This window comes from Pteronotus mesoamericanus, unplaced genomic scaffold, assembly GCF_021234165.1.
Source record: "Pteronotus mesoamericanus isolate MK-2021 breed Mesoamerican mustached bat unplaced genomic scaffold, CSHL_Meso_final contig_116, whole genome shotgun sequence".
NCBI classification, from domain to species: domain Eukaryota; kingdom Metazoa; phylum Chordata; class Mammalia; order Chiroptera; family Mormoopidae; genus Pteronotus; species Pteronotus mesoamericanus.
In genome coordinates this window covers 35,051,227-35,073,329 of record NW_026555027.1, presented here as the reverse complement: position 1 = coordinate 35,073,329, position 22,103 = coordinate 35,051,227, and the positions used below count along the sequence as shown (strand labels likewise).

Below are 22,103 nucleotides of genomic sequence, written 5' to 3'. Positions count from 1 at the left end.
AAAAGCAACTTTTTCTACAATATGCAGAAAAATTAAGTGAAGTAGTAAAAAGCAGCCCACTATAATCTGAGTGATTTATCCTGGTGGTGTTATTAGATTTAAGCAACTTCAGTCTCCAGTATTTTTCTAATTACAATTTAAAATGCATTTTAATAAGAATAACTGCACACTCCAAATAAGACTTCTATACTATTCTTGTATCAAGAAATCTAATAGTAGTATTTATATAGACTCTAGAGGGTCCAGCACTTTTTCCCTACTTCATATATGTTATTTCCAAAACCACTTGCTTCTAACCTGAAATATCATTATTTTGACAATTGTGATATAGGTGGATACTTTGTCAATATGTTTATGAGTTTTTCATGTACCATATGTAGCTCTAATTTTCTGTAACTCCACAGGTCCTAATGAATATTTATACTCATAACTGAAGTTTATAAATGATGACGGACATTACAAATTACAATTGAAAAATTATCATTTATTTGCTGACTTTCAATAATTATCTTGTATCAATTTAAAAAATTCATTTCCTGTTGCTTATGTGTCCCTTTGTTGGGAATGTGCTACAGCTATATCCAATAAAATATGTTTATATATAATAAATTCCCATTGATAATTATGGCAATTTTCCTTTTTATGTAATATTCCACCATTTTTAAAAGAAACATTACCCATTTTTATTCATAAAATCAAAAGAGCAAAAATATATTTCTAGAATCATATGTGAACAACAAAACATGAAGGAAATGAAACATTCCAGAGACATCTTGAGAATTTTCAAAGAAATCAGTTTAAAAATCTACAGTTAAACAGTGGTTGCACAACAGATTATATTTATTCTTTCATTTTCTCAATAAGTTCTTCATTATATTTACCTTTATCTTTTCCAACTTGTCAAGATTTGCTTTGCGTTTAAGTTGTTCCTCCCCCCGCCCCGGTCTTGGTCCAGTTTGATCCTGGTGATAACCACCTTGTGTGGGTGAATGCTCACGTGGACAGCTGTGCCTGCCTGCTCACGCTGCGCACACTTGATGTAGATAACATGTTTATTTCTATACACTTGGACTACCTGGACAATTTCCTGACCTTTGTAGTCTCCTGAGACCACCTGGACTTCACTGTCCTTGCAGATGGGAACAGAGCAGATGTACTTCTGCCACAGCTCCTTGGAGAGTGAGGATGACAGGAATGCATCTACATATGCAAGACGGCATCACAGTGGTATTTGAGGTTTTTGCTGCAGTCCAAGGTCACCAAGGGATTGAACTTCATGGTGACCAGCTACCTGGCACCAGAAGTGCTCTATTTCACCATTTTTTTTTTTTTTTTACAGTTGGGTAGTGTTTCAAACATGGCTTGCTAATTGTTACAAATTTTAATTTATTTCCAGTTTTGCAAATTTCATAAGATCTTGGCAAGCAACCTGCCTTTGTAAACTAAAATTACTATGTGAACATTTTATTTGAAAATGTGAATTCTCCTCCATGTCTCTCAATCCTCAATCTTCAATTGTCCATGTGCCTTACTCTTCAATTCTTCATTTGAAAATGTGAAGTTCCTTGTCTCCAGGTCCTTCAGTTCTTCCTCTCTGACCAGAAGCTCTGTCACACTGCCTGGAACACCCCAGCCTTGAGTAAATTTCACTGCCTGCTTTCTTATCCTCTACATTAGCACTTCTGAGCTCTGATGGAGAAAATTGCACAAATGCTCAGATTGATTCCAATTCCAATTTATGGCTTCCACATTCACCAGTACTCACACCTGCAAGGCAAACCTTCTGTTTCCCTTTCCCCCTGCCTCTCATTGGTAATTTCAAATGCTCTGTCTGTCCTCATACCTCCTATCCCACCTCCTGATCTGTCACTATTAACACAAGACCTCTCCTTGTATTTGTAGAGAGAGTCTTTACATCCTCCTTATGGCTGCGCTGTCCCTTCTCCTTCACCTGACTGCCAGTCTTATGCCCTGGACTCCTGAGGTCTGATCTCCTCACACTCAGGCCCTTTAGTCTCCTTCCTCTTATGGTACCCTTCCCACCAGCACTTACCCGAGGGTGATGGTGGCATAAAGTAGGCAAAAACGAGTAGGCATGGAGAGAAACTGGCATATTCAAGGTATATGGAAAAGAAATAATTAGTCAAATTTTGTGTTTAATGTAAAACGATGTCAGAAATTATATATATATACACACACAACTATATCTATAAATATCAAATATATATGTAGTATGTATATATGTATGTGTATATGTATATATCTCTTAATTTGTACATACATATAGCCCGACTTGAAAAACTGGGGCAGTTTGCAATGCCGTTACCTTAGAGAGATTCAGAGAGCAGGAGAATGCAGATGACTTTGCAACAGGCCAGATGAGTGCCTAATGAATTATGTTTTGACCTCGTGAATTTTAGGACTCCAGTGCATGTCCTAGTGGAAGTATTTAGTGAACAGTTGTCTGTGTGGATCTGAGTTTCAGCAGAGAAACTCTGGTTAAACCTGGGCTATAATTCTGGAAACTATCAGCATATAGATGGTAAATGAGTCTATGTTAGTCCATTAAATCATACAGGGAAAACATTTAACATAGGAGATAAACAGGCTGAGGGTAGAATCCCCCCTAACTGCTTTAAGGGGATAAGCAGAGCACCTTGATTAGAGACTGAGAAGGAATTGAACACTGTGGGAAGAAAATCAAAAAAATGTGATGTCATTGGAGATGCAAAACGGAGAACTGGGGGGGAAAAGGATGGGTAAAAAGTATCACACAGATGCAAAAGGTCAAGAAAGAGTAGGATTAAGAAACATTTATTGGATCAATAAGAAATCATTGTGGCTTGGCATGATAGCTTTAGTAGTCTGGGGATGGGATAAGATACAAGAAATTGAGAAATGCATGGGGAAAAAGTAAGTGGAAGTAACCAGTACAGGAAAGGTCAAGAAAGTTTATGTTAACAAGGGTGAGACTTGGGAGGGTAAGTGCTGGTGGGAAGGAAGTTGTAAGAGGAAGAGCGGAGTAGAGATTAAGAAGCAAAAGAGAGGAACCTGAGTATGAAAGCAAGTTCTCTGAAGAGGCCGTGTGTCTGGGGCCCAGGACACAGGTGGGCCAGCCAGGCTTAGAAGGAGGGACAGCTCAGCAGTAAGTCAAAGCTCTTCTCTCTCCACTTCTCCTTCCATCCCTTCCTTTCCCTTTCATCCCTCACACCTCTAACTAGGAGGAGAGGTCTGTGTTGAGAAGCACAGATCAAGAAGTAGGGTAAGAGATGAGGAGAGAGAGATGACTATTGAAATTGCCATTAAAGACTGTGAGAGAGGATGTCTGGGGAAATCCTCTTCTAGGTTACTGTCAGAGTTTCTAGCATGTCTCCCTGCCTTCCATACTGCACACTGCAGCCAGGAGTTTCTAACCTCCTGAGAATGACCATCACAGTGTGGTCCCTGCTCAGCCCTCTATCCCCTCCCTTACTACTGCTACCTCCATCCACTATCCCAGTCAAACTGGACAGCACCTCGAAATTCTCAGCACATGCCATGCTCTCTTTCTTAAGTCTTAGCACATGTGTATACCTTTGTCTAGAATACGTGGGTCCACCTATGCAGCCTGCCCTCTTTCTCTTTCTCCTATTTCCCCAGTATTAATTTAGAAGTTATCTCCTGCAGATCTTTCTGCTACACACTCAGCCACGGGGTAATTGCCCTCCACAGTGATCCCTCAGTACTCTATGCTTTCTCTGTTTATTAGCACATGTGCTGTATCATGATTTTTCATGATTATTTCTCCTGTTAGCATCGTGGCAAGGCCAGAGTAAGTGCTAAGTAAACAGTTCTGAATGAATGCACAATGAAGACATCCCTCAGGTAGGTATTTGTTGTACAAGTGTTTATACTTTATACATGATTAATTTCCAAAGAAATGTGAAAGGGCAGGCAAAATTTGTGTTCTCCTTAGATAAATAAGTACTTTATCCATTTTAAAACAGAGAATCTAAACATTTGATAATATCTCAGCATGAACAGTAGAGTGTACATGGAACCTGGATGTGGTTTAAGACTATTGCACTCAGGCAGGTCAAGAACTGGGGCATCCCTTGCTGTCATCTGTAATAAGGCCTCCCAACCAGTTGGTTGATAGCAGAAATGCCAGGAGTCACAATATACTGATGTGTGGCTCCTGTTACTTAATTCAGAGAATCTACCTACTAAATATACATTAGATTAATAAGAGAGGGCAATACAACAATCTTCTTCACAAATGTATGACCATCACTTTTGCAGGCAGCTGAAGATCCATAATACACTGGCCAGTACCTTAATTAAATGTTACACTCATTTATCATTTACTAAAACTTTTGAATTCTTCTATTTATTTTCTTTCTCCATTTTTATATATGAACTACAAAGTTATACAACTCAGTTTCTAAGCCAGACATAGTTTTAGTATTTGCAGCTTTAAGAAAAGAGTCTAATAATCTTTTACAGCCTTTTCCCCTATCTTTCTCTTCTTCTGGTAACTGGCCTTTCCTCTCTAAAACTCTGTACAGAGTCTATAGGTCTCTTCAGGGATTAGCTTGGTGACCTCTTATAGCAATACAAAAATGTCACGCAGTTTTGTTTTGTTTTTTTAATCATGGAAGTGTTATTACAACCTGGGCAAAAAAAGAAAAAAAATGACACCTTCCCCACCCCACAGTGCAGAGATACTAAACAACTACCAAGCCTCTGTCTTTACCAGCTGATGTTCTATTTTCTGAATTGCCCTACTTGTCCAGCTAACTTGTCGAGACAGAATAAGTTATCACCCACCATTATATAGAGTTGCCAGACAAAGCACAAGAAAGCAAGAGAAATTTGAATTTCAGATAAACAATGAATACATTTTTGTGTATATCTCATGCAGTTTTTGGAATATACTTATACTAACAATTACTTATTGATTATCTATAATTCAAATTTAACTGGGCATCTTTTAATTTTATTGGCTAACTCTGATAACTGTAACCGTAACTTTAAAAGCTGCAGCCAGGAAAAGACTTTCTCAGAAATCCTTTTCCATTTCCTTGCCAGACGTACCTCACCCACTCTTATCACTATCTCCTCTCCTTACCTGAAAAACTCCACCATCAAAGTTACCACTCAGAGATGCAGAAGGAAAGACTTAGCTACCCAAGTCCAAATCCAAGTCCAAGCCCAGCCTTCTCATTTTTCTCTTGATGGAACAGAGGTTCAGAGTTCAGTGGCTTGAACAAAGACACACAACAATGAGATAGCAGAGCTGGGGAAAATCCCAGTTTTGTCATTGCTGTTGTTAACTACAAGCCTTGTGTTCTGAAGGTCTTAGTTTTTTTTTAGTCTTGGTTGGGTGGGATATGCTTACAGACCCTAAGACTAAAGTTCATGTAAATACCTTCCTAATTGATTTGCATGTAATATAATCCTAAACAACCCAATGGCTAACCCAAAAATAAAGATATGGAGACGGAGGTGCAGTGAGAGGACATAGAAAAGGGAGTAGCAGCTGGAGGTGCCTACATGGTCCTGGAAACAGAGAAGCTCCTGGGGAACCTAAAGTTTTCTCTTCAGAACTGCACAGAGGCCTTATATCTTGGTAATGTGCTCTGTCTCGCACAGCTGATGTCAACGTACAAGAACACTGGAAAGCAATCAACATGAAATGATACATGTAGTCTCAATGCAACTTATTTATGCTTGAAGGCAACTGCCCCTTTAAGGTCAAAACCTGGGCCTGCTCTTCCCATGAACTCTCACTCTACTCCTCCACAGGTTAAAAACATCATCTATATGGCACGTTATAATTTTCTAATGTGCAACGTAATTCTAATGCTATAAATCTCAAGGTCACCCTCCCTTGCCCCCCTGCTTCTGAAGGATGCAGTCATTGGAGAAATTAGTGAAAGATTATTCTGAGCAAAGAAAGGCCTCATCATGCAGGTAGCTCAGAACCTGGCTGCTGTATGTCTTACCCATAGGCTGAAAAATGCAGCTTCCCTTAATCTGGAAGTAGAAATTTAGCAGGAAGCCATGTGTTTTGGAACAAGCAGAAGCAGCGGGTTTCCACTCTGCTGGTAGCTGGAATGATGTGATACAGACAGGCACAAGGGAAAGGCAGTGTGCATAAACAGAGGGACCCGGTGACTATGCAGACTATGCCGAGAACCTGGCTTGGAATCAACCAGCCAAGCAAAAAGAAGGTCCTGTACACAAGTAACCATAATTGATAAAAATTAAAGAAGACAGAGAGAAATGGATTACAGGTTAAAATGCATAGAAACATCTAAGACTGAAAACCAGAAGCTGTCTATAAAGATAAGCATAAATGGGGTGCTGGAGCCAATCATGCACCCAATGCCATGTGCAGTGATGATAGGAAAAATGATACATGGATGTTGACAAGACTGTCTAATCATTGTTCTTTCTAGGACTATGAGAAAGTGCTTCCCTGAAAAGAAATAACCTCACACCTATTGACTGAGGTGTATAAAACATTAAAGTATGTGATGTATTTAACAATTCAGGTGGAGTGGGAGCCAATTTACAAGCACAGCACTGCCCACTACCTAAAGATCGGCAGAGGAAACATGACGGAGGCAGGACAGGACCAGCAAGCCCAGGCTGCCTTCAAAGAACACGGCCCGGGGCCAGAGGGGCAAACCCAGAAGCAGGAATGGAAAGACGGGCCCAGCATAATTTTCCCTTATTCAGAAGCCCTACTTATCCAAATCTAATTCGGAATAGAGATCTAAAAAGATCATCTCAAATTATGCTGATGCAGAAAAGAGAAGGAATGCATGAACTTTAAATAATATTTAGAAATTAGTGTTCTGTAAACCTGTGTATTTTTTTATTTTGTTTGCTTACTGAATTTTCTTTTGAAAAATTCAAGTCCTGTCTTTGCTGTTCTCAAGAGTTTTGTTTCTAAACCTTAGCATTGATTGCTCCAATAAGGCTGCTGGAGCTGGGAAGGGGAATGAGAAAGAGATAATAAAAGAGGCAAGAAAGATATAAAGGTAAACTTCACCCATTTTCAAACAGATACTAATAGTTATTTGATCAAGCGCAGCTATACCTGGAGTTTGCAAAACTGCCTCCAGAGGCTGTACAGAACACCCACACACAAGTGAAGGCCCCAAATGCAATAACAAGGCCTCAGACTGCATCCACAGGGATAGTGCTTGAGTTTGCTCAACGATATAAAAATTGCTCATTAATTTGCTTTTCCTACAACTTCAAGATAAGGACAAACTTTAAGCAATCACTGTTTGCATGGGCAAGCAGATAATTGCTTTTGCACTTTAGCAGGAGGTAATTGCTAAACCTGTTCTAAAGAACAGAAAAGAAACATTTCTGGTGTTTTCTGTACCAAGAGTTTTGCCAATTCTCCATAAAGAGTTTTTTAATATTTTTTTTTTATTTTATTGATTTTAGAAAGAGAGAGGAAGGGAAAGAGAAAAATATCGATTTGTTGTTCCACTTATTTATGCATTCATTGGTTGATTCTTATATGTGCCTGCCCAGGGATCAAACCCACAACCGTGGTGTACTGGGACACTGTTCTAACCAATGGAGCTACCTGGCCAGGGCCCTGGTAAAGAATTTTAAAGACAACCAATTATGAAATTGTTGTGCAAGAGAGAGGTCTTCTCTTTTGCTTTGATAAAAAATTATTTTATTTACTATTACAAATATTATAGCCTTTTTACAAAAGACATGTAAAAGAATGATGAGGATAATATCAGAAATAAGTATGTGGTTATCTGTGTATGTGCTGGTTTTTTTTATCATTGAGCTCATGTGAAAGCCTTCTGATGTTTCTTTTTAAAAATTCATACTTAAATCATAATTCAAGACAATATCCAGTTTATAGTAGAATATATAATATATATATAAACAGCTTTAAAGCAGAAAATTACCTTAGTAATCACTGAATTAAAAGCCTAAATCCTACAGATAAGGGAATTTAGCCGGTTGCCAACAGAAGCTCCCAAGTTTCCTCTTCTGGCTCTAAATCCAGTGCTCTTTCCAAGACTATGACACACTTCCCTGAAAAGAAATAACCTCATACTTATTGACTGAGGTGTATTTTCAAACAGATATTAAAGTATGTGATATATTTAACAATTCAGGTGCAGTGAGGGCAAAGCAGGTTAACAAAAAGCAAAACACTGTGATGTCTGGATTACGCCGGCTCCTATGTTTAGCAACCCAAGAGAGCCTCGGCTGCTAGTTTCAATTAGGGCCACCTGCAATCGTTATTCTTTCCTCCTAACTTCATGCTGAGTGGTTTTGACCAAGTAACCACAATTGGTAATTGCAAGACATGAGGGTCTCTAAAATGGCTTCTACTGTAAAACACTCATTGCTCACTGTGCGATCACTTTCTTATGCATCTGAGTACTTTCCTCTTCACTAACTCACCAGGTAAATCGGTGTTAGAGATTCTGTATTGCATTTGCCTGGTACTTGTAAGAAAATGTCCTACTCTCTTTTGGCACATGAGAGGTCTTTGTACACACCAACTGAAAGTGTTTTACCTATATTTCTAAAGGGATCACCTTGGTTTACATTTCCTGCTCTTGGTATATTTTTTTATGTTTTCTGGAACAATAATCCTTGAAGGTGCATCAAATTTTTGTGTCAATTTTATTAACAACTAAAAGCAAAATTCAGAAAGAGACTTCTAATATAATGTCACTTATTTTATTTCTAGTTCACACTGACCTATGCTTGAAAACCACTTATGATTATAAAAATTAAATAAATATTGAGAAGTTTCTGTGTACAATAATGGAGGCATGGCTCTGCACAATTCCAAAGTATGCCCTCACTTTGAAAAGTGTGGGAATGGTGCCCGTTCCAGAGTTGTATCTGGTACAGTCTGTGTGGCTATGCACGGTAGCATCATCTCCTTGGGGGCTAATTTGCCTGTATTTATGGAGTACAAGAGGCAATCTCATGTGTTTGGCACTCTACAGCAACTACTTACTCTTTTACCTTATTTTGCAGACTTCCCCTGAGTCTCAAATATACGGACTCCATGAATAACAAAACCGCAACTACTTGACTTATGATGACAGGGAAAACCTTTAGCTCAGGACTATGAAAAGTAATGATCTAAGTGGGAAGATATAGGTTCAAATCCTCATCCAGAATCATGGACAAATCCCTTATGGATTCAGCCTCATTTTCTCCAGCTGTAATGTGAATGTAGAAGAATGTGACTTAATCTCATTTAGTTACTGCAGTGAGTTAATAAAACTGAAACCATCCAGCACAATCTTGCCAGCTACCAGAGAGGGCAATGGCTTCAATGGGTATTAAAGACCCTGAAGGAATTTCTAGGAGAGACCTGAGGTTTAGACCATTGTTGACTTATGGACCACTATTCACTCATTTGTGTTAATCTAAGGGACCCATGCAGAGCAGGGGAATCCAGTGTCAAAACTTGAGACTAGGAAAAAAATGTATTTAAAAATTATAAAAGAAATATAAATTAATAATAGACATGTGTAACCAACTTCACTTGCAATCAAGAGAATGTAAATGTAAACATCAATGGAAAAATATTTCCCATCTATCAAATTAACAAAGATGAAAAAATTGATGTTGAAGAAATTGAAATGAGGGTCTATTGCACACCACCAACAGGAGTATAAAATGGCATCATTTTTTAGTAAAGCAATGTGAGAGCAGGACACTGGACTATTGAAAAGTTAGTGATCTTTGTCTTGGAAGTTCCACTTATAATAATATAAATAAATAAGCCAGAGATGTACAGAAAAAAACATGCATGGAGATATACATACTTGGGAAAAAATGGCAAAAAAAAAGTCTATATCTTCAATAAAACTATGGTACATCCATCCAATAGAACATGCAGAAATGAAATAATTTTTTAGCAGAACATTAAACAGCATGCAAAATGCAGCCTATATAGTTTTAAGTGGGTTAGGCAGAGTAGACTTCCAATTTAAATAGTCATCATATTGAGTGTAATTTGTAAAAGATATCTATAATCAATAGCATTATAAAGCAGTAAAACTGTGACTGGGCTATTTTTTTGAAGTTCAAAACCAGCTTTAATTAAACTATGACGGTATAAGTCAGTACAGTCATTATCTTTGGGGACTAGAAAAAGGGTAGTAAGTAGCAGGAGCCTCTAGGATGTTTTCTTTCTTTTCTTTGGGTGGTGATTACCCTACAGGGTTCACTTTGTGATAATTCATTGAACACACTTGCAGTTTAATTCATTTGTCTGTATGTGTGCTATATTTCAATAAAAAAAATGATACATATATGATTTGTTAAACTATAAAGGAAAAGGAAGGGAACATGTCATAAAATTCATGACATCGATTAGAACAATGCAATCCTGAAAGGTACGTAGATTTCTTCAAGTGTATTCACACTGCTTTACTTCTAAAATTGTGTGGCAGATGTATGGCTCTTCTCCTTAATGTATACAGACAGGATTTTAACTGCTACTTATGTGTATTTTAGAGTAAAAAGAAGTTTCACAAAACTTTTCTTTAAAAAAATAAAAGAGATATATAAAACTTTATAAAGTCTATTTATGTAAATCAGACGTGTGGGTGTATGGTGTGTGTGTGTAAGAGGCAGAGAAGAGGGACACCTTTTTTTTTTTATCTATTCATAGTAAAACAGGCTACAAAGATACACATTAAATGTTTAGTCTTTCTTTTGTGCATCTTTTCCTGTTTTCCAAATTATTCTTACTGTCACATTACTTTTAGAAACCAAAAAGAAAAATAAAACATTTTTTACGATTTGAAAAACATCAGGTGTCACCGCTGATAAGAGTCAGTGGAGGGGGTCACAGGCTGGAGCAGCTTCCGGCCGGGGCCACGCGCGAAGGGGTGGGGCGCAGAGGGTGGAATGTGACGTTTCGAACTTGGGTGCCCCGCGAGCACGCAGAGCAGCGTGGCCTCGGACTGGGACGTTTGGACCGGCGAGTGGGCAGATGCTGCAGGTGGGAGGAGTTAAGAGCTTCGCCCGTCCCAGCCAGGCTGAGCCACAGCTGTGGAGGTAGGAGGAGGTGCAGGTAGACTCAAGTGGACTGAAGTGCAAGGGAAAGGTGTAATAAGTTGGGGAAAAACAGCAGCTCTTTTCTTCCTTCTCACCTGAGAAATCAGGAACAATGTTGCTTACAGTAAGCCTAATAAGTAGCCAAGAAATCACTTTCCGCAGGCAGAAGAGAGGGTGTTCCAAAGTGGGTTCCCAGTCCCCAACACGGGCACACCCTATCCTATTACCACTTCGAGGAAACGGGGAAAGCCAAGATTCTATTTGGTTTCCAAGTAACAGATTTTTGTTTGTTTGTTTTGGCTTCTCCTTATATTCCTTAATAACATGTATAAATGTGAAGACTTCTACCTCTGGTCAAGTGACAGATGACTATTTTGGAGTCCAGACTTTTCTTCTATTAATCCTTTGTGGTATAGGCTGTTGTCTTCTTAACTCATACTACTGTGGACTGTAGATACTGAATATCACTGAGTAGGATAGAGAGACAATCTGAGCTCTCTCTACTCACAGAGCTTGTCTTCCACTGTGTATATTCAAACACCATGCCTAGCATGAAATGTGTTCCCTGAGATGTTTGATGTGTAAGTGAATGAATGAGTGAATGAATTAATGAATGTCTTTCACAAGAAGTTTACCAAAGTGGTTCAGCATGAGCAGTGAAAAACAGTTGTCAAGCTCATTTAAAATTTCACATTCCTCGTCCATAAAATATTTATAGATATCAGTAAGAGTCTCAGTTTTTGAAACACCAGCAAAATGTTTGCAATTTTAGAAAGCCAGTAGTTTGAAAGAAGTGAATAAAAACTTACTTTGTATTAGCAAGTATTTTTGTTTAACCCCTTATTGTTAAATGTAACATGCTAATAATGTTATATAAACCAAAAGGCTTTGGAACTTTCAAATTTCATCAATGAGACCTCAAAAGCCATACAAGTGCTTCCTTTTAAATATTATTGCAGGCCGGATGGACTGTTTTCCTCTAAATGGAAAAAATAACTTCAATTAGGACCCAACAATAATATTTTACAGGGTTTTCTTTTCCTTCACTTATGACAAGGGCTCAAGGATTTTCATAAAGGGAGAGGTAAATAAAGGAACAGAATTAAAAAAACACACTTGGTAAAAAGAGATGAGCTGGAATCCTTCCAACTGCCTAACTCTGCACCTGGCCTGTAGTTTTCTCCATTGTCCTAGTTTGAGTAAGGAATGAAGTATTGATTCTGATATGAGACAGAGGAAGTCAACTGGAGGCAATACTGTGTTGTGCAGTATTTCAGAGAGGTTTAAAATAATTTCTAAGCCTCTTTTTCAAGTTCATAGAACCAACCTAAAGTGATGAGTTGTCATGATGTGCAACAAAAATATATAATCAAGATAAAACTGAAACTTTTTCTTTTCCAAAGTGGACTTTTCATTGAAGTACCTTTTCAATCTGTTGCTCATCAACGTTATTATAATCAAATGGCTAAAACTTCCAGTCTCAAAGTTCATTTTCAAAGATATTTCCAAAGAGAAATAATTGTAAAAGCCATTCAGGAAAAATACCTTTTTTTGCTACATTCAGAATGGAAAATAACTACTTATAACAAAAACTGCCCTAAATTCATAAAGTTCCTTATCTTCTGAGCAGCGAAACCAGAATGTTGGAAATTGAATACAACTTAAAAGAAAACGACAAATGAACATGAATCATAATCATGACTACAGAACCTTAAAACGATCTCCAGGCATAAGCCCATAAGCCCACAGTTTATTTATTATTCTCCTCTAACTGCAGGCAAGTATTTTCTAATTGAGACATATAATGACTAAAGCCTCATTTCTCTACATAGAATTTAACTGCAATTTCTTTCTTTTTCTTTTCTTTGATGTAACACATCAGTTGAAAATAGATTAGTAGGTACTGCAACAGTGGTAAGCTATGGCAACAAAAGCCATACAAATACCATATGCTCAAGGGTTTTAAAATCATTTTACAAGGGGGAGCCCAGAATATTGTCACTCAACTGCTATAAAATATACTGAGTCATCTTCCTGGAAAGTAACATTCAAGTTGTAACATTTTGCACCCATGAAGATCCTCACTGAATCTTTTTCAGGGATGTTAATAAAATAAAATATTATAGTAGTCTACCTTAAAGATCATTGAAAGAGAGGCTATAACTTATAACAGCTCTGGCTAAATTTAAAACATACATGATGAATGAGCATGGGCCAAGTGTCCAACAGAGAGAGCATTTTTCTAATTGTCTAATTTTTTAAAATTGCTGAGCACTAATAACAGCATAATAAAAATGGTGATAACAATAATATAATAATTAACATTATTGAGCACTTACTATTATCAAGTAGCCTTCTATTACTCTTCTCAACAAGAGGCAGGCATTCTTATCATTAGCCACATTTTGTAAGTGAGGAAACTTAGAAAACCCAATGGCCATGAATGTGTTCAACATCATTTCAAACTCTCCATTCGATGGGAAAATTGTTGTAAAATGAGTGTGATGGCAAAGATTCAGCTTTACATCTATACAGGGTGTAGAAAAGTAGGTTTACAGTTAATAAGTATGCAAAACACAGAATTTTTTCTTGTGTTATTAATTAATTATTGTATTATTTTCCACATGAACAACTGTAAACCTACTTTGCCCCCACCCTATATTTTAGAAAACCTTAAGGGGTGAAAGTGTTTACATCTTATATAATATACGTCTGTGTATACCTATGTATATCTATTATGTAATATCCAGGATTTGTGTATTTGCATTTCACAAATTTTAGGCAACTTTGAAAGGTGATTGAATTGATTTGACACAGGATAAGAGTTAGAATGTATCCCTTTAAACTTAAACTTAATGAGTCAAAGCTGAAGTCACATTGCAATCTAGAACTGCATGACAAGTGGAAAATTCATTGGGTTTTAAGCAGATCATTTAAGAGGAAATCTTTCAGCAAGATAGGTATTATAATCACTGAATAGAAATAAAAATTACTAATAGATATCAGAGCTCTTAATTTCAGTTCTATTTCATGGTTGAATTAGTTGTATCTATTTACTTAAATAAGATATATTAAATCATAATAAATAAATGATAAAACTAATAATTAAATTATTAATAAGTGAAATCTTAATAAATAAATAATATATAAAGTTAAACTAATAAGATTTATTTACTTTAGATTTACTTAAGTAAATTGTATGTATAACTTTCAAGAGTGAGCATTTATACAGGGAACCAAAATTTAAAAAATAAGATTAAATTCCCTTCAACATAGGAAAGGAATTCTATGTAACTCTTTTTGAGATAGAGTGTTTTAAATGTGTTTGAAAATATAGACTTGAGAATGTTTGCTTTTCTTCAGGCACCTTTAGTTTTTACTTATTAAGATGATAGCTTCACATGTTAGTTGAAAAACTGCTGGCACTCGACCTGGGCCTGTATTTCTCAGCTAGAAGAACTTTCCTTAGGAAATTCCAGGTTGTGGGTGTTCATCTGATTTCACATGCATGAACGCTTCAGTGCTCTCCCACCAGTTATCACTTAAATCACTGTTAGCCAGCATAATTGAAGCAGAAGAATTCAATACTGTCTTTAAAGATCATCTAAGTTATAGCTTGAGAAGTCATTGTATTGTCACCTCCTCTCAAAAAAAAGAGTGTGCTTTTAACTTGTTAGAATTTAACTTGATTTTGTTAACTTGAAGGTGTAAGAAGCAAAACTATGACATAGTGACTGCCTCACATCCCTCTTCAGAAACTTTTGGAAGCTTAAATTTAAGCTGTAGAAAAAGAGGGTTGCCTCCATGCTGTTGTCTGTATCTATGAGATTGAATGGTGGGTGACAGAGTGGAGACCCGGTGGTCAAAAAGGACAAACTTCCAGCTATAAGATAAATAAATTCTGGGGATATAATGTCCAGCATGGTGATTATAATTAACAATACTATATTATATATACTTGGAAGTTGCTAAGGTAGTAGATCTTAAATGTTCTCATCACAAAAAAAGAAATGGTAATTATGCGAAGCAATAGATCTGTTAACTAACTCTACTGTGGTAAATCATTTTGCAATTATGTGTGTCAATAAAGCTGGAAAAAAAGAAAAGATCGCAATAGTCCCATAGGGCCCCCAGAGTCACCTCTCAGCCTAATGTTATCTAGTCTCTACTTTATGAAGATGATTGTGTGTGTGCGTGTGCGTGTGTGTGTGTGTGTGTGTGTGAGAGAGAGAGAGAGAGAGAGAGAGAGATGAGTTCCTAGAGCCCGACTCAGAGAAGGAAAAGAATGGAGGAAGACATAGAAAGTATCTAAATCTCCTTAGGTACTTGGGAGCAAAGCTTAATTAAACACTCAAAAAATTCAGACCTCAGTTAATTTCCCCACCTTTCATATTTACCAATGTAGTTAAGAGTGAAAAGAAGGAACATCATGTTAAACATGAGGATCATTATGAGACTGAGGGGCTGGATTTGCTATACATTCAAAATAATATCATTTATAGATTTAAACATTTTAACCTATGTAAGAATCCCTTCAGATATTACCCATACATGCGTTGGCCAATCCCATGTATGTAGAAAAAGGATAATTGGTAGCTTATAGAAGCATTATCTTCTCATGCAGTTGCCATGGCTTCCCATTTTCCTCCCAGAGATTATGCCTTCTATGGCCCTTCATGTACTATGTTGTCACAGAATCTGTTCAGCTAGTACCCACACTAAACTGGTCACCTGGCTTTGTTCTTATCTTCTAATGGCGGGCCACTACCTCTTGTTTCAACTTATATCTCCATATCCCTAATTCTCAATAACTCTTGTGCTCCCAGGTCTTTCATATCTAAACTATGCTCTCAAATACAATGGAATGGAACTGGGGTATGAGAGGATGGAGGTATAGTTTGAAAAAGTCCATCCAGGAGGCTGATTCATCTCTTCCTCCAGGGTTGAGAACCTGCTTTAGTTTGGGAAATTCATATGAGGAGACATTGCCCTATGCTGTTACAGATGTAAAGTGAGGAGAGAGGAAGATAAAGATTTGTTTTGATAGGAGAATTCATTGAGCTAGTTCTTGAGGCTCCATTTCTGCTAATGTTGAAATATGGTAATGGGGAGAGGAACTATTTAAACTTGCCACTCAGAGATAACTCAGTAATGATCTACAATAGCTTCTTTGGGTAAATATTTAATAAAATTGGAGCTCAAATTCTTTTTCATGTCTATTTCTCCAGCTCAGGTAGTTACCCTTTTCTTTCTCTTTCCGAAGATAGAGATCAGGAGAAGCTTACTCATCTTCATGGCAACCAAAATGGGAAGGGGCCTTATGTCAGCGCCTTCTCTCACCCACACTGGTCTCTACTGAGACATCCTTCTTCCTACCTTTCCCCAGGGTTGAGTGTTGACTGAAGTAGGGTTGATCCTGAGGTCACTGACCTGGTTATCAGGTCACCATACTTACCAATTAATATAACACCAGTTGCATGAAGACTAGAGAGCCAGCACAGAGGGGGTTTTCCCTAACCATGACTAAACTTTAAAAAATTATAATTGCAGCATGCAGCTTCTGCATGTTCAGTGCTGTGCAAGTTGTTTAGGCTCCTTGAGACATTCAAAAACAGACAGAAAATCCCTTCCACTTTACCCACCATACACAAGTATGATAATTCCTTAGCCACTTGTTTGAACTGCATTGTGTTTGTTTTGTGTGGTTTTGCCCTCCTGAAGAGGTTTGCAAACAAACACCTTCTGATTTACTGTCAAAAATTTTTCCCCTGCCTCAACCCTCATATTTTCAGAAAATGTAGAGATTGTAGGTAGGAGGATAGAGAACATGTGTTTAGGAAAGTTTTGTTTTAGGAAAATTCCAAGTTTTTTGGTATGTGAAATTGCAAGCTGTCCTGACCTCTGATATTCTTAATGTAAACCTCTTACTGATGTATAAATGCCTTTAATAAAACACAAATTGTAAATGTACAATTCAATTTTTTTCTCAATATTTTTTTAATTAACATACTTGTGTAACCAGCCCTCAGGTCAAGAAACAGTGATACCAGTAAGTCCAGAACTCCCTCCTGGCCCATTTCACTCTTCTAACACCGCTCGTTAGTTTTGCCTGCCTTGACCTTTAGCTTAATAAATCATACAGTATTCTTTTGTATTTGGCTCTTTTACTCAACATTTTATTTGAGAGGTTCTTCCATGTGGTTGTTCACCTGCAGTTTTCATTTATTTATTCCCACTGTCATTCAATATTTTGCATTGTATAAATGTACGACCACTTATTTATCTTTTCTAATGTTGATGGGCACTTAGAATATTGTCAGTGTTTTGATGTTATGGATAGTCTAACTGACAATATTTCTTGTATTTTTTTAGCATATGTATGCATTTCTTCTGGGCTCGTAAGTGGAAAAATTGCCCAGATAGAGACTATGACAGGAAGCAGATGCTGCCAAACAATTTTCCAAAGTGGTTGTACTAATTTGCATACATATCATCAGTATGTAAGAGTTTTACTTATGACATACATTTGCTAACATTTGGCATTGTCTATCTTTTTAAGTGTTGTCATTTGATGGATTTTTTAGTTGTATCAACATTGGTTTTCAATTTGCATTCCCTGGATGATTAATAAAGCTGATAACTTTTTTTGTAAGTTTACTGGCCATTTGGAGATCCTCTTTCGTGACATGTCTACTGATATTTTTGGCCCATTTCTCTACTGGATTATGTGTCTTTCTTGTTGACTTGTAGAATGCTTTATATATTCTTGATATGAGTCCATGTCCAATATATGTTTTAAGTATTTTCTCCCGTTCCATGAATTGCCTTTTCATATTCTTCATTGTTTGTATGTTTTGATGAACAGAAGTTACTATAATATAATCCAATTTATTTTTCTTGCCTAAGAAATCTTTGCTTTCCTCAAAATCATGAAAATAATCCATGTTTTCTTCTAAAAACTTTGTTACCTTTTATATTTAGTTTTGCAATGCCTTTTGAATTAATTTTTATGTATTATGTAAAGTAGGAGTAAAATTCATTTAGTTCAATTGACTTTGTCAAGCACCATTTAATGGAGAGGCCATAATTTTCCCCATTACATGCTAGGGTTAATTTTAAATGAATGATAATTTATGTATTTACCTATTTCTGGACTTTGTATCCTGTTCAAGTGGTTTAATTGTTTACTCTTGCATTAAAACAACACTGACTTAATTATTATAGCTTTATAATAACTCTCACTATCTGGCTGTTCACATCCTGCAGCTTTGTTTTTCCCCAAGTTTAACTTGGTTACTCTTAGTTCTCTGTATTTCTATATAAAATGTGAAATTTGTTGTCGTTTGACTTTTGATGGAGCCATGGTCAATTTTTGTAAATGTTCCAGGTATACTTGAAAAAGAACATATGTTCTGATATTCTTCGATGCAGGATTCTACGTATATCAATTAGGTCAAGTTCATTTCCTGTGTTACTCAGAGCTTTGATGTCTTTAAAGGTTACTATTTTTTTTCTTTTATTTTTTAAAAATCAGTTATTAAGAGAAGTAAATTATTATTAAAATTTTCAACTATGATTCAAGATTTGTTAATATTTTGGAGAAATGTAAATTTTTGCTCTGTATTTTGAAGCCATTTTATTGAGCTATCTTATCAATGGAATTCTACTGTCTTTTCTTTGTATAGCTCCATTTCTGTTATAAAATATCCTTTTGTGTCAGTTGAGATACAGTCAGAAAACAGAAACTAGATTAAACAGATTAGTACAAAGAATAGTTAACTGGATTAAAAAGTGACTACTAAAATGAGTAGAAAGAAAACTCCAAGGATTATAGACAGAGAACCTGCAGCAAGCAGATGACTCCTAGTGGGGCTGAGAGAAAGTGATCAAGGCAGGAACTTGACCCCTTAGAGGAGGAGGTCCTGCAAGATTAGTATTCATAGCTCTGAGGAGACAGCATGTCTGTCTCTGGAACTTGTGACTACAGTGGTATTCACTTCCCTTGGAACTGAGAGCACAGGAAGCTATATTGATCAAGAAACTGGCCAAAAAGACATCTCCACTGAACACGAGGCCACCACCAAAGAGCTCAATGCTGCCTAGGCCTTTACAAACCCATCCACTTTGCTACTGGTTGAAACAGAACATGGGAAGAAGGAAAAGTCCCTTCTTCCTCTTGCAGTACTTCTCCAGTGCCCTCTACTGGATGGGGGCTGCTTTGGGAGCAGAGAGATAATAAATTGATAGCTGGCACACATTCTTTATGTCTGGTAATGCTCCTTGCCATGCAGTCTACTTTGATAAGGAAAGAACCCTCCCATTCTCATGGTTGATGTCTGAGGGTGGTTTCTTTCTGCATGATTAGGCATAGTCAGTGGTTCTGTGCCCTTATATTTGCAGTGTATCTTTTGTAAGCAGAGTATAGCTGGGGGTTGTACTTTTTTTTAGTGTGATAATCTTAGATTCTTCATTGGAACAGTAATACTTTTAAACCTAAAGTAACTACTGATCATTTTGGTTTATATCTACCATATAGTTAACCTGTTTTTTATTTTATCCTTTTTCTTCATTTTTTGCCTTTTTCTTGGATTATTCAAAATACTTCATTTTCCTCTACATAAATTTGTTAGTTATACATTCTTTTAACTTTCTTCAGTTTTTACCCTAGAAGTTTCAACATGAGTTCTTAATTTATTACAATCTAATAAAATGATTATTTTTACCAAATTTCTAATAATTTTAGAACTTTAGAATATTTTAACATTATTTTCCCTCTCACCTTTTATATTATTGTTGCCATACTTTTTAATCTAAATATATTTTAGGCTTGGTAGAGACACTTCTGTTATTGTTTTACATAGTCAAATGACAGTCAATACTCATTTTTATGTGTATATTCTTACATACTGACTTTTACTATTACTTTTCTCCCTAACTACAATTCTTTCTTGCTTTTGCTTATTCTCTGTGTTTCTGTAGTTTCCAACTATACTGCTGTTAGACCTTTTCACTGTGTTCCACATGTCTCCAAAGTTATTTTTTGTATTGTCCATTTTTTTACTTCTCTGCTTAAATTAAGATTTTTTTTCCTGACTTTCTTGAGTTTACTGTTCCTGTTTTCTGCTGCATCTAAATCTGTGGTTTAATCCATCTAATAAGCTAATTTCAGATACTATACTTCTTAGTCCTAGAATTATTATGATTCTACAAATTTTGATACTCGTAAAATTCTTTATCATCTCTCCCTCTATTGCCTTGATTATAGCAGAGTGATTTTAAGTATAGGAGTTATTTATCTAACTCTTCTGTTTAATCACCTGTGATTGTGTTTCTTTTGTCTACTCTTTCTTTTGGTTTTTATGTTATCTTGGGAGTATTTAGAGTCATATTTGATTATTTTTAATAAGTGCTGAATATGGTATATTAAAGATTCTAGAGGATCCAAATGATGGATCTTCCTCTGTAATGGAGCCATCCTTCCCTTCACTAGGCAGATAATATGGTAGTTCATCTTAATCAGGGACTCTTTCGTGTGTAGACTTGATCGCAGCTCTGAAAAGAATCTACCCCTAGTTCACCTGGTTCTCAAGAGTTTTCAGCTGGAAGTCTGATGTTTCTTTAAGGCTTCTCTTCCTGTGGATCCTTGTCTTGTGAGACTGCTGAAACTTTATATAGTTTTTCAGAGGCTTTCCATTTAGGTCTTTAACATTCTGTCCCATGAGACCCCAGAATTTTTTTTTTTTTTGTGGTGGCGAACATCTCTGTACTTGAGGCTTTCCAAATATCTACCCAAAACTGTACTGGTTTTACCATCACTCCAAAGTACATCTCCTTTGGTGAAAAGCTGACAGTTCAGCCTTCTCCCCATGCTGAATTGGCAAATACCCCCAGGCAAAAAATTACTGTAAAGGACCCTCATTGTAATGCAAGAGGTGTAGCCTCTCCATTTCTCATTGCCTCCCCAGCTCTCCAGCACACTCAAGTAGATGACTTGGTATTTCGTCCTGCTTTTCTACTCGTTCTCAAGGGCAGTACTGATCTGTTACAAACTATTCCACTTTACCCACAAGCAGAAGCTAACATGGAGCCAAATAGTTCAAATGATATAATTTGTCATGTTGAAATTGCCCATATAGTAATTTTAAAAGTATGGCTTTGTTTTAAAAGTATGTTACATATCAAAAGTTTTTTCCAAGAAATTGTTTTGACTTCATGTTCTCTTTTTCTGAGATCGGTTGGAAAGTATTAATGAATGATTAACATACAATCAATTTTCAAATATTTCTCAACTTTGTAAACTTGTAAATCTTTATTAAATGTCATTGAAACCTGATTGAAAAAAAGAAATTTAAAAATTTCTAAGCTGCTTTGATATCTCCTTTATCTTGATTCCAAAATTAGAGTCTCCCACAGACAAATACATTTCTGCAAAATAAATATCAGTACTTATATTAGAAAAGATTCAGAAGAACTATTCAAGTAATAATCTAAAAAACTAGACAAGTAAGAAATTAAATTATTATTTTTCTTTACCCATATTGTTTTTGATGTGAGGAGAAGGGCAGTGTAGCGTGGATGGAAGGCGAGGCCCTGGGGCCACCTTTGCTCCCTTACCCCCTTTTTATATTCCAGAGACCTTCCTCTGGAAAAAGACAGAGGGCAGCTGACTGTACCTTGAAATGAGGCTGTGTGGTTGAACACAGAGGGTACGAGGGGATCTGTGCGTTGAACCACCTGAGCCAGAGGCAGAGGGGTGAGGAGAGGATGCGGCTGCTTGTTGCTCTGTTCCCTTCACTGGGAAGGAAGCCAGCAGCCAACAGTAGCTCACAGGTTTGTAAACTGAGCTGGCTGGCTTCAAGAAGGGAGGCCAAGAGGTCCAATTAAATAGTAAGTCATTTGTGTGAAAGTAATTTAGACAAATGTATATATAAGGCAACTATATGCAAGAACTAAATAGTTCTGTTTGAAAGCACTTCATAGCTATATGATCTTCGGTAAATTGTCCAACTGAAAATCTTGGAAAGATCATGTAAGCC

The 22,103-nt window shown here is 36.7% G+C and overlaps 1 pseudogene; it reads right to left on the bottom strand.

Moving 5' to 3' along the window:
* Positions 1–840: 840 nt before the first annotated feature.
* LOC129073407 (60S ribosomal protein L26-like 1) lies at positions 841–1,278 on the bottom strand (annotated as a pseudogene).
* Positions 1,279–22,103: the final 20,825 nt, after the last annotated feature.